The sequence below is a fragment of the Ischnura elegans genome, chromosome 9 (genome assembly GCF_921293095.1).
Source record: "Ischnura elegans chromosome 9, ioIscEleg1.1, whole genome shotgun sequence".
Lineage (NCBI taxonomy): Eukaryota > Metazoa > Arthropoda > Insecta > Odonata > Coenagrionidae > Ischnura > Ischnura elegans.
In genome coordinates this window covers 30,202,517-30,215,962 of record NC_060254.1, presented here as the reverse complement: position 1 = coordinate 30,215,962, position 13,446 = coordinate 30,202,517, and the positions used below count along the sequence as shown (strand labels likewise).

Here is a 13,446-nt window from a genome sequence, read left to right as displayed (position 1 = left end):
AAATTGTAGGTCTATATAAGTTTCGAACTCAATTACAATCGAAAATAATAATTAATTGCTTAACGAGCCCATTCCCTCCTTATAAATTAGTATTCTCTCCTCCTCTGTACCCAATCATCGTTAGTTTCATTCTTGGAGTAAAGAGTGAGTCTCTATTCCACCTAATTCCTTGAAAATTTTCATAACTGCAATCCCATGCGTACATGAAATGGCCTAAAGTCTCTGAATACTTGGACCTCGCTTCTTTCCTTGCTCCTGTTGTATTTCATCACCTTTCCAAAGGGCCAAATTAACCAATTAAAATGAGAGTAACCGCTTATTTAGCTCCTTAAGTAATTAAAATTTCCATACAAGCAGTAAGTGCGTCACACGTGCAGCTGCAGTAAAATTTTAAGGCTAAGTGGGCATAATTGTAGCACATTTGTGATGTTTTCCTCGTGTAGGTTGATAACTTCGGTTATAGTGAGGATTTTTCCCTTATATTATTCATTTTTTAGGGCTTGTGAGGCATTTCAATTGTGCAGTCTATTTGTACAAACGGACTTCAAAACATATAACGAATGATTACCTTGGTTAGGTTATCCGTACGAGCAAATACGTGGATATTATCTAGTTGTTTTGGTTCAATCCCAAAATAAGAATATCTTCTGGTTATCATAATTTGCTATTTGCATTAAAAACTTAAAAAAAGGATTTAGAGATTAATTGGTCAAAGAATGGCCCTATCTAACCCAGAGTTGCTTCCAAGAGAAATTTCAAGACTTCTCATTTTAAAATTGTGAAAATTTTCCACTCATTTATAATTAATATGGCAGCTACATATGTCGCCATTAAACTTTGCACCACAAAATAACACGTAGTCTATTTGACGTCAATTAAAAGCAAAATTGGGTTATAAAGGGTTAGGTAGGCCGCAATTATCACAAGGTTTGTAGTCTAATTTTTTAAAAACTTACCTATTCATAATTGATCTATGAACCCACAAAAATCTTCAACTATTCAAACCGCGTTGCTTGAAATTTCCCTGTCATATTTGAGCTGGTATTTCATTACATAGAAAGTCATTCCATCATTAAACTTTATAGCACAAAAGAACACGTAGTTTAAATCATTCGTCGATTGAGCTGAAAATATATACATATTAAGCAGTCTTTATAGGTAATAATATGGGCTGAGTAAGTACAATTTTACAAAACCATCACGAAAATATCTTTTTTACATACAGATATTAGCCCGAAGATAGTACGATACAAAACGTATTGGTCAAATCGATTCGTTTTTGTTTTTACAAACTCCTGCCATTTGCAATTGATCTTATTGAACTATTGTTGGTGTGTTCATTTTTGAAATAAATGATTCAAACATTATTTTTGAAATAAATGATTCAAACATTGATGCTTTTTTCAATATCGTGTGTGATGATTGAAAATTATGCTTTCATCTTTAAATTTTCATCGTGAATAGAATAGACAATTTTCAATTATCAACAGTATCTGCAATGTGAAAAGTTTACCTCAATATTTTCTGGGGTTAACTTAGCATATTTGAATACTTTTAAATATTTTCCAGGGTCTGCTCTCCAAAACCTTGGATATATCAAAATGATAGCGTTAGATTTAATCAAGTGATGCGCCAGGAAATAACAGACGAAAGCGACCGGCCCAGCGAGTCTGATGCATCCTATTCATACGTGACTGTCATGCAAACGGAAAACCAGGAAGCAGTGTTGTATCCGTATAGAGAACCGTGAATTACTGTCCCCCTGCCAATCACGTAGCTCCTCTGCAGCACGCCGCGAAGGCCCACAGTGGGCGGAAATCGAAGACAGGAGGCCCTCTCTACGACTTTTTTTGATACGATAATGGCGCATTATTATTATAGGACAAGCAAGCCACCCGGCGTCGCTCGGGAAAGACAGCACCCAGAGTAGTGGGAAACTTGGAACTTGGCATTCATGGCCACATTTTTAGGCACAGCAACTGAACAACAAACAGCGAAAAAAAACGATTTCCCTGCAATGGTACTTCAATGATTTCACTACAATAGTAAAAGTATATCCCTCGGCACGGAGTCAGCCTAAACCACGCTCCACAACATTGATCGCCATTTGTGTCCGTATGTGTGAAGACGAAAAATGTCTTGAGAATTAATATCCCAGCAAAAAGGTTTGCACCGAGAGTTTAATTGATAAGAGTAGTATTATTTGAGTTGTGTTTTCCCTAACATATTATGGTGAAGAGGTGTGCCTACCCGGCAGGATATCCAACCGCAGAAGTTAAATGACGTGACGAAACAAATGGTAATGAAAAGAACTACACGAAGGACGTGTCGGACGCAACTGAAAGTAGTACTATGGGGTTTGGGAGCATGAGATGCACCTATGTACTAACTTTGGTCGCAATCCAGCCGTGTGGAAACGCATAGCAGACAGACACACAGACGTCCTCTTTTATACATATAGATGTATACATTATGAATAAAGAGACACCTTATTTTAGCCACTAATTTTTATGTTGCTGTGTTCTTTGTATGCATATAGTCCTTCGAAAAGTGAAGTAATGCAGGAGCCTTAAACTCTGCGTTTAGAGTGATATTTCTCCATGTTTGTTCTTCTGGAGAGCAGAAAGAACAGCAAGATAGTTCATGATAAAATTCAAAACACGATTGATAGTAATTTCCAAACTTAAATATAGAACTCCACTACCGACTGTGATTTTAAAACTCTAATGTAATTCTCACTCGTTTCCTTTGATTTTAAATAGATAAATCGCATTTCCGCTGCATCGAGCCCGATATGATTTCATGAACAAAGTAGTTCTTTTGGAGTATGATTATTGATTAATGATAATTAATGTTTATCGATACAGCCAACTTACCATTCTTGGAAAGATAAAAATTTTCTGATGACAATTTTTTATCGTTTAGAGATGGACTCTTGGCTTTAAAATTGAAATAAAGTGAGATTAACTCATTTATATCCTTAGACGTATTTAAGTATCGAATGTTAGGGTAATTTTTACTCATTTTATTTTTATCTCCATGTTAAAATCACTCACTGCGTTTTCATTTGAGCATGTAAAGTGTAATTGTACGAAGGCTTCCGCGGTGATTAATTTGATAATTGTTTTTAAGGCTAATGGCGCGTCGACTCATTTTGTTGGACTACAGTTACGGGCGCATTCTAGCACCAGTCATTTGGACCCGAAGAGGGGAACTGGAATGCGGTCGAAACTGTCGTCCACCAAAAATGAGTCAACGCGACAAACCCAAAAACAATTAATTATGTGAAATATAAATTGAATCTCAGGTCTTGGCTTCTTGAGTACCCGCAGCAGCGCTCAAGACAGAGAAATTCCTTTTTTCAATGTACACGTGTTCTCCTTACTAATATGGGCTGTTACGAGCACTTGTACCTAATGATAACTGCGTGATTCGTCAAAAACTGTTGCGGGCGTAAAGAAAGCGTTACCCAGATGTTAAGCGAATTAAGCCGGGAGCCGATAGACGCAGGGGTTCCCAAACTGGGGGGCGTGGAGAAAGTCCATTAATGTAACACCCAAATGAAATAAATAAAAAAATTACAAAAATAATTTTCTCAGATCTTTGAAATAAAGTCTTTTTAAGTTTTCATAATTGTTTTTGTAAAGTTTCAATAAAGTTGTAAACTTTATCAAAGAAGGTTACAGTTTTTAAAACTACAAAACACACAAGAGTTCAAGGTTCTCAAAATCGTCCCCTTCCCTTGTCCCGACTCCAAAACCGTCCCCGTGTTTCACCTTCCTTAAATTGAAAATGTATCTGTGTTACAATTTTGTATCAGTAATTATATTCGTTTTTCATGTAATACTTGTTTTAATTTTCATCATACGTACAATTATTGAATCTTTCCATTCTGCGATACCGCATTCAACAGTGAACAAAAAAATCTACCTACTCACCGTATCAAGTAGGCACATACTTGTACGAGTACAAGTAGGAGTTGGTAGGTACGGCACCGTGGAAATAGGGTGCAAAATGGAAAGCTGATATGTGTAGCGGGGGGGGGGGGCGTGGTACAAAAAAGTTTGGGAACCCCTGCGCTAGAGACTCAGGAGGCTTCGTGCTCAAGGAGATTGTAAATATATTAGAGGGGGCACCACTGGTTCCGAGCGTGAGCTAAGTGTGGCAGGAATGGGGGTGCTTGGGTAGGATCAGCCACGCCCACTTTGACCAAAACATAGGCAATCCCATAAGGGCCAATGCTTACTATTTGGTGACATTTTTGGTCATAACTCGTTATAACATTAAAATAAACTATGGAACCCGCACTGTAAACCTTTTTTTCGTACTTCATCGGTAGGCTTCGCGAATTTATGCCTCACACATCTTTTCCCGGGGAAAAATTATAATCAATAACCACGGTTACGTTCCATAACCAGCTTAGAAGAAAACAATTTTTACGAGTGTAAAATAGCCATTTACTTGCACTTATATTGGTACTTAATTTATAATATAAAATGGAAATTCAACAATTTCAGTATAAAAATAAATTTTTACAAGGATATCCCCAACTGTGAAGTGGCTAACAGTGCAAAGAGTTCATACATTAATAGAAGTATCGTGAATGATGGGAAAACCCCGATGACAATCACTGGCTAAATACTAGTGATTATGTCAGGATTTTTCACAACGGAACTTAGCCACCTCAAAATATCTGTTGGAAACAAAGTCCAAAAATTGTCATGACTAAGATGACGGAACTTTGACCTCGCCAAAAACTCGGAAACAGCGCCTTCAGATATTCCAACCTCCGGCTTAGATTGCTTGAGTAATTGGAAATAGATATCTTTAAGAGCAACAGGGAGAACATCATCTTAGAGCCCCGCTATATTTTCCAGATCCAACAGCAGCGAGAAATCAAGAGGGATATTTTTCCGAACGGATAGATGCGGGAATGGGTTTTTTCCCCGAACCATGAAGGACTTTAACAAATGTTGGTCGTCAGTGGCCTAACTAGGAATATACTTTGGGGGGATGAGATGGCCTAGAGCGGGAAAACTTTTGAAAAATTACAAGTCTGAATATAAATTTTACATCATTTTGGCATTAAAAATTTAAATATAAGCCGATGCAGTTATTATATTTCAAAACCAGGCAATATTTTTAAATAACTTTTTTATTTCTCTGATGCTTTGGGGGGATCTATCCCCTCGTCCCCCCATAGTTACGCCACTGCTGGTCGTAATTTCGTTCTGAGCATTTGCTTTTTACATGAAGGCGGCTGGTGTCCTAACACCCCCTGCCACAGGTCTTTTTGGGCGGCTTGCGGGGTAGTATCTAGATGTAAATGAGCACCCATCCATCTATACTCGATCGTATTTTATCTTTTTTGTCCACGATACCCAATTTTGCCGTGAGAGGTTGCGATCACTCAGCCTAGTATAATAATTCAACATTGTGGTATTCGACTTATCTACTTTCAATTTTTACCGTGAGCTAGCGTAAAAAACTACTAAATTCAATCTAACGCAGCGTAAATATTCTGCACCCGCTCGAACGGGTGCATTCTCTCTCGATTTTCTTGCGTATTGCTCATTTAAAACTTTCCCAAACATCTAGAAATTTGCAAGGCATTAAGATTATACTCCTGTCAACAGTTTATGTAGCCCAAATACAAAAAATGTCTTTATAAAAAAATAATGAGGTAAAAGTTTAATAGCTGCGGTACCGAAAGTTTTTATAACGCTCTAATCCATGATTATTCAATTAAATTTTCCGGCTAAGGTAGATTTAAATAGTGTATTCTGCAGTTTACACCGGCCTCACTACCCTTCTTATTTGGATTTCCCGTTTCAATACGCATTGAAGCTTATTTCCTTAAAATTTATCTATAACTCCTATACTATTTCTTATTCTCCCTCACTTACTTGATATTCTTCCCCCTTACTCTGCTTTAAACATCCTTTCCCTGCTCAGTAGTACTCGCTACGTCATGAACTTGTCTCCTCCAATGTATCCTGAAAATTTCTATGCATCCACATGCCTATTTGGCAGGGATGGCAAGTGAAACGAAAAGAAAATATTTCGTTTCGACCCGGAGCTAAACTAAAATACGACGCCAAGGTTTAGTTTCATTCCCGCACGAAATTAAAATCACATAGGAGTTAAGTTTCGACCGTGAACGATAGATTACTCCCAGGAACGAAACTAAATTAATCGAAACTCCGCAGCTCATGGTTGTTTTTCGATCCCAGAAGTTGAGTTTAAGGGGATAACAGGGAATAGTTTCGATCCATTACGTTTGAAATGCGTACAGACAGGTTAAAACATCGAGCTTAAAAATCGAAACGGTCAGTTCGCGTTCACCGTTCTCCTGTTAGTGGTAAAAATATGAGTGCCCCATGCATCTAATGGCGGTAGGCCGAACTTCATTCAACCACATTTCGCACTCGGTGTGTGGGTCGAAATTAAACTGTTCGAAGGTGAAGCACGTGGTTCCTCCGGTGCGAAAAATCACCTTCGTTTCGTCCCAGAGTTTTAGTTCAGTTTCGACCCGAAGTTGTTTTGACTCCGATTTCCTTTCGACTCTGAGTTCAGCTTCCCGGGTTTAAATCGATTTCATTTCGTGTCCACATTTTGCTCCCGGGAACCAAACAAATTGAAATTTTGTTGGTTTTGATTTCCGTTTAGTTTCTGTTGCCATATCTGCTTTCTAGCCGGCTTGCTGGATAGTATTAATATGTAGATGTAAAATCGTCCCCGGGACAAGGTCTTTTGCAGGACTGTATGCGATTAAACCGTGGTGGTCGGAGCACGTAAAAAAAGTGAGCACTGTTGATTTAAGTAGGCCGCATTGGGTGCCATCCACGAGCATAGCGATGCGGCCCGCCTCACAATACGGACGTCCCGTGCGCACGGATCCCATCCCGACAAGGACTCGCGATCGGTCCAATGCCGCGGGGTCTGCGGCGTCAACTCTCGCCAAGGCAACCGGTGATTCGGCGGTGCACGTAGGTAGTGCAGAAAAATGTCGGTCGATATCGATTTTCGAGCAATCGATTTTTGATCGAAATGATAAGCTCGACTTAAAAAAAAATCGAAATTCAAACTAAAAGATCGATTAATCGAACAAATTGACGTCCACTAAACTTTTCAAGAGAGATCAACTGATTGAGAGGATTTCTAAGATTAACACGGCCCTGAAAATGGGAGACAAGTCGTCTCTCGAAACGTCGGATTATACGACAGAATTAACCTGGCTGAAAACCCGAGAAGAATACATCAATGATTTCTTGATGATTGGAAACCATCCACGCACCGCGATATACGTAATTTTCCCTTGACTTTAGGTTGAGAGCGCTGTCACCATGGCCTTCACTCTGCAATGTTTATTCTATCTCGTACATTTTCTCGGACAACAAGACCACACCAACCACTCATTCGAGACAAGAACTCTCCAACTGGTCGAAAAGAAAAAAAATCCGTGGAGTTACATGCGTCGGCTTTGGTATGAAGATTTTCGTTGTTTCTTTCGGTTGAAGTTTTCCGAGTTTACCGCACTGAGTGCCATTAAATATTATCACGACGAAGTTCACTTTGATGTAAAAAACTGAGTTTTTAATACACAGAACGCTTAGAGAATTGAGCATTTTCTTTATGACACCATCGTTAGTCTGATATGCTTCTGGTTTGCCTCAGACTTTTGCAGTGGCTTGCATGATGTAGATATACTAAAATGTGTTGTTCAGCGAGCGAATCACTGCAATTTTTAGGTCGATGAGATATGTTGTTATGCTTTCATTTTCGATCCCGATTTTGCCACATTCGGCAAATGTGATTGGTTTATGGTTTCCTTATTAATTCATGTTGCTGAAATTGTACGTGTGACGGTACCTATGGAAGTTTTTTAAAGTGCCACTCGAACGATTTGGAGTGGGTCAAAATATAGCCTGCATGCCTTATAAGACTTAATTTATTTCTATATAATTATTTTGAAGTAAACTCACTCAAACAAAAAATAGTCAAAAAATAATGTCAAAATTAAAGCGTGGGCCCTTTGTAGTAGTAGAGCTTCGGACACTGTTTAATATTATCTGAAGAAAAAAATTTCTAATTCGGTGAAGAGTACACTTTTAGGTGTTTATTTGCTGATATATGCGCTTATCCCAGCATTTCTATCCATAGCCTATAAAGGAGACATGCACCACTTCTAGTGTTACAAATAGAATTATCAATATGAAATTATGATAGGAGCAACTATATTTTCATCCACTGAGTTTTATTTGCCACTATGTCGTAGTGAAGTCTATGGATCAAAACATAGTTTCTGATATCGCACAAGGATCTTCCACAAAATTACGCCTGAAAATATTTAATTTAGAAGGATCGTGTTTGCACAAAAATCTCCGGACGCTGGAGCTAGGTTTGCTGCAAACATTATTACATTACATTATCCGTTCCCTCTAATACTCTTTGAATGGATATTTTAGTCATACAGTTCAATGAGTATCTACATTCTGGTTGGAACATTGAAGTACATAACTTAATCCTTTGAGATAGCAAACGAGTACTCATACTGAATTAACAGTGTCAAAACTCCTTCCATTCGTGATTATTTCGTAGCGAAAATTTGTCGGTCAATAGCATTGATATTGCATCGATAAGGAAGGAAGGTTGTGATAATCTACTGGTATGTCGAGGGCGAGCAGCATAAGAGGTGAACAGTTTATTTTTTTTAATTGTGGGCCGAAAATTCAATACGTTTCACTACTTGTATGAGGCATTATGTTCACATGTATTTGGATTACAGATGATTATTTATAACTGACGAGTCCATATAACCTTCAAGTTTCAAAATGATTGGCTGAATACGAGTATGAAACAATGTAATCCGTGGAGTAACTAAGAAAACATACGTCTGGTCGATTATAAATGATAGGTCTTCCCTGGAAACCAATTTGAACTACAGTATTGAACTCGTCTGTTCCTAACAATGGTGCCATTGTATACCTTAAAAGAGGTTACTCATTACTCCCGCTCTTAAGGTCTATTTTATTGCGCCACAATCTTCAAATTTTAAGAGGAATATAGAGTAGGGTCTTCTTTACTCTTGCTTGTAATTGGAATATTAAACTTTTACCTCAGTAATTTTTCGTAAATAAGTTTTCTATGCTTGTGAAAAGGAAAAAAATATTGAAAAAGTTGTACCCTATCAACCCGTAAAGTTTCAAGATGGTAGCGTGAGTTTTATGGGTCATGAGAAAATACGATAAATCGAGAGAGATCCTCGGCTTAAAATAGGGAAGTCCTCTTGAAATAGGCCTTTCTGTGGACAAATTCTCAACAAGTTTACATCACTTTCTCTGGACCGGTTTTATTTTGTCTTTTTTGACTGACGTATCACTTGTTAAAAAAATTGAAAAGAAATTTTTTAAAAGATATTCATGATTTATAGAGTGGATCACTGCCTGCATTTACTTGCGTCTCAAATGTAAACATTTTCATTTTAAGAATACTTCGACATAAAATTTTCACAATTGGGTACAGGTAAATTTTGGCATCCATGTACTCTTGAATGTTCACGACGACAGCGTAAGACTTAAACTTCACGTACATCACGCGAAATGATCGGTCGAGCTAGAGAGATACTTTCTCTTGCGTGTAATTTCCTGCTAACCGCCTATATACCTATGACCTACTGTCCAGCTATCTCCATGTATATGCAGCGGATTATGTTAACATAAAGACGATAAACGAAGTGAAGTATCTGGGAGTTAACTTCGAACATATCGTAAAGAACACAAATAAGGAATATTTGTGGCAGAGCCCATAAGAAGTTAGGATTGGCCAAGCGTATTTTGGGAAGATTTTCGGTTGAGAAAGTAAAATAGAGGTGATATTTGGCACTCGTCCGACCCCACCTTGAATATGTAGCGAGCATATGGGATCCGGTGCAGAGAAACTTAATCCGCGAACTGAATAAAATACAAAGGAAAACTGCGCGATTCGTCAAAAACTGTAACGACGTACAAAAAGCGTTACAGAGGTGTTTAGCGAAGCGAATTGGGAGTCGGTAGAGATTCGGAGGCTGCGCGCTAGGATTAGATTGCTTGGGCAATTGAGAATGGTTATCTTTAAGAGCGACACGGAAAACATCGTATTAGATCCCCAATATATTTCCAGGTTCGACAGAAGCGATAGATTAAGAGAGATATTTTGCCGAACGGGTGGATATTAGAATTCGTGTTTCCCCCGAACCATGAAGAATTTCAATTAATACTAGTCGTAATTTCCTTTGAGCATTTCTTTTTTGCTTGCTAACGCCTGGTTTCCTAACACACCCCGCCGCATGCCTTTTTAGGCGGCTTGCGGGGTATCATGTGGATGTAGATGTAGATGAAAAAAGGCAAAATATGATAAGTCGCACAGGAGAGCTGTGTCCTCCTGAATTGGCCTTTCTAAGGACAAATTCACGTCAAGTTCACATAACTTTCTCTTGACCGGCCATTTTTCCAGGGAAAATTATGGATGGGTTTCACCAAACAATGACTTGGCCGGCAATCGGGAGATCCGCGTTCGAATCCCGGCTTAGCCAAATATTTTATCATGGAAATCCTATAGTATTTTGTATTTTTACGTCACGAATTACTAGAAAAAAAAACTTAAAAAGAAGTTAGTTTTTTTTAGATATTCATGATTTTCGGTATAGATCATTGCCAACATTTACCTGCGTCTCTTATGCAAGTATTTAAGCATTTGAGAACAGATCGATATAGAATTTTCAAATAAGTTACGTAGGTTAAAATCCATGCACACTGAATATTCAAGATGACAGCATAAGTTTTGATGCAACCTCTTGCATTTAATTTCCTGCTACATACCTATGTCTGTCCAACTGTTCAACTATCCCCATGTATTAACAGTGTGTGGTGTTAACAATTGGTGTCATAGCGCCGGAACGCCGTTCCGCCACTGTTTACGAAAAGACATAATTGTCAAAGAATACAACTATCAACTTTTGTTGCCTCAAAATTTCTTATTTATACATTCGCAACCAAAAAAATATTATGAAGTATGCAGACGTAACTTGTTATTAAAAAAAAACACACAGGGTAATATTTCACTAGTAAAAAAAGGAAGGAAAATGTATCCCGCAATGCTAATTTTGCCATGATACCACTGGTGTCAACATAAAGGCGATCTACTGTTGGGGCTCGCCACGATGAGACAAAACAAATACGATGGTAATTGTGCGCGAGGAAAATCGGACAAAAATGAACTCACCAGTTGCGAATTCTTCCGCGCCCCCCAAAACAACCTCCTACTCCGGCGGGCTATGAAGAGCGGACACGGGAGGAAGAGATAGGCGGCACCCAAAAATCTGACCGGCCCACTCGGCCTTTCGACCGGGGAGACTCCGCGACACTCGACTCCTGGGAGACGCCCACCCCACTTCCGCGGGGGGCCAACTCCGGCCGTCCCCGTAAAAAAAAGTTGTCTCCCACGGCGGACTTGAATTCGCAAAACGACGAACAAATGTGGCGGTTGGACGAGCAATCCGTCCACCGGATGACGGCACGATTTTATCACTCGCTCACAAACACACGTGGACTTATTTGACTTCTCGCGCACTCTTACTTGAGATAACTCGACGACCCGCAAAGGGTTTTTTTTGTAAACCACCTCCTTTGGGGCCCGCTCTGCCGCACCTCCAAGGCGGCCGAGTCTCGCGTTGCCCTTTAAAAATAATACCACCGCGCAGGAAAGCCGCTTAACGTAGTCGGCGGAGCTCCTGCGTAGTCGGCGGCGAACGCGGGTTGTGTATCGCGAGAGTTGACTTATCCGGGAGGCTTTCGCGATTGTCGGCGCTGGAGGGGAGGAGGGAGCTCGAGTGGGAGGGGTTGGACGGGGGAGGGAGTGGGGGGAGGTTCCTGTGAGGGAAACTGGGAGAGGGGGGGAGAGAGAGGTTGAAAGGGAACTGAGGGGTAAGGGAAAAGATTGGTTATGGAAGGGGGAAGGGTTTCCCGATGGCGGAATATAGGTTGGTTGTTTGAGAGAGGGTATTGCAAAAAATAATAGCATTTTTGTGACTGTATTTCCCATTTAATTACTTGAATTCTCTAATGAATATACCCAATCAATTAAAGGAGTCCTTCTTGAAACAAGACTTCGTACGCAGTTACGCGCACAAATTTATGTACACCCACCAATGATGAAGTCCGCCATAAAAAAATATTTGACTTACCCGGGAACCGAACGCGGATCTTATGATTGCTAGTCCGGCGTGCTAGCCGTTTATACCGCCAAGCCATTTTTCCAGGGCAAATTTCAGGATGGGTTTTACCATACAATGACTTGGCCGGCAATCGGGAGATCCGCGTTCGAATCCCGGCCTAGCAAAATATTTGTTCATGGAAAGCCTCATCTTTGGTGTATATAATTATATATGTACTTATTGAATTGCAATGAATATTATTTCAGATGAATATCTCATCAACCAGATTTCATAAATTGCACTACTGCGTTTCGCCCACGTTTTGTACATTTATTGTTTACCTACGTTATTTATATATGTTACTCAAAAATATCGTACTACCCTCTAAGTTTATTTCACAACTTTAATACACATGTTTCAATTGGCATGCAATCATCATCAGGTGCTCATTCAAAAATCAGTTTCTCATTCAAAATTGACAAAACTGACAATCATCAACAATACCTGATTATGATTGCATGTCGATTGGAACACGTGTAGTACAGTTATGGAGTAAAACTAAGTGGACAGTACAATATCATTGTGTAGATTATGCATCTTGAAATATACAAAAACGATTAATCTCCGGGAAAAGTTGACTTCATTCACATAATTCCATGTATAAAGCTTGGATAATGAAAAATCTTCAAAGACCTTTTTGAGTTAACGATTAAATGATAATAGCTAAACAAAAAAATAATATACCCTGAATATTGAAATAAGTTTAGCTTCGTAAACTCAGAATTATGCTTTCATTTTTAGTAAAAACCTGATTCATTGATGTATGGATGCTCGATTACCGAAGTAGTAGCGAACAGGGGTCTAGTGGGTCAAATCTCCCTGAAATTTGTAGACGGCGCTGTCTTCAGCGTTCCCCTGGAAATTTTATTTCTGCAGACTGTTTTGCCGAGTACCTCGACCCAAGTGCATTCAAAATATCCTAGTAAAGTCTTTAGCGTAATGCATTGACGGGAGGTTGAGAATTTTACAAAAGGCTTTGTAAAGGGGGAAGGTAATATGCCCCACCCCCTTTCCTCAGTGGCCTCTCAATGTGGATGTGTTGTCCACGTATCGGATGGACGTGGTACTCATGGGTACGTGATTAGGTAGGGCTACGGTTTGACGGGTGAATGAAAAAGTGTCTCCATTGTGATGTCGTGAAAGGACGTCGCGCGGCCTTTCTCCTCTCCTGCCTCAGCGCTGCGAGTCTGGAC

At 39.4% G+C, this 13,446-nt stretch overlaps 1 protein-coding gene across 4 annotated transcripts in view; it reads right to left on the bottom strand.

The window, feature by feature from the left end:
- Positions 1-13,446, bottom strand: part of LOC124165377 (organic cation transporter protein-like) — a 217,037-nt gene that overhangs the window by 49,958 nt on the left and 153,633 nt on the right. Inside the window, exon 1 of one of the 4 annotated variants that reach the window (XM_046542758.1) lies at positions 11,263-11,801. The exons of the other annotated variants lie outside the window; for them this stretch is intronic. The gene's annotated coding sequence lies outside the window, so the exon portion shown is untranslated. Of the gene's footprint in view, positions 1-11,262; positions 11,802-13,446 lie in introns of those variants that run through there. 4 annotated transcript variants of the gene reach the window in all.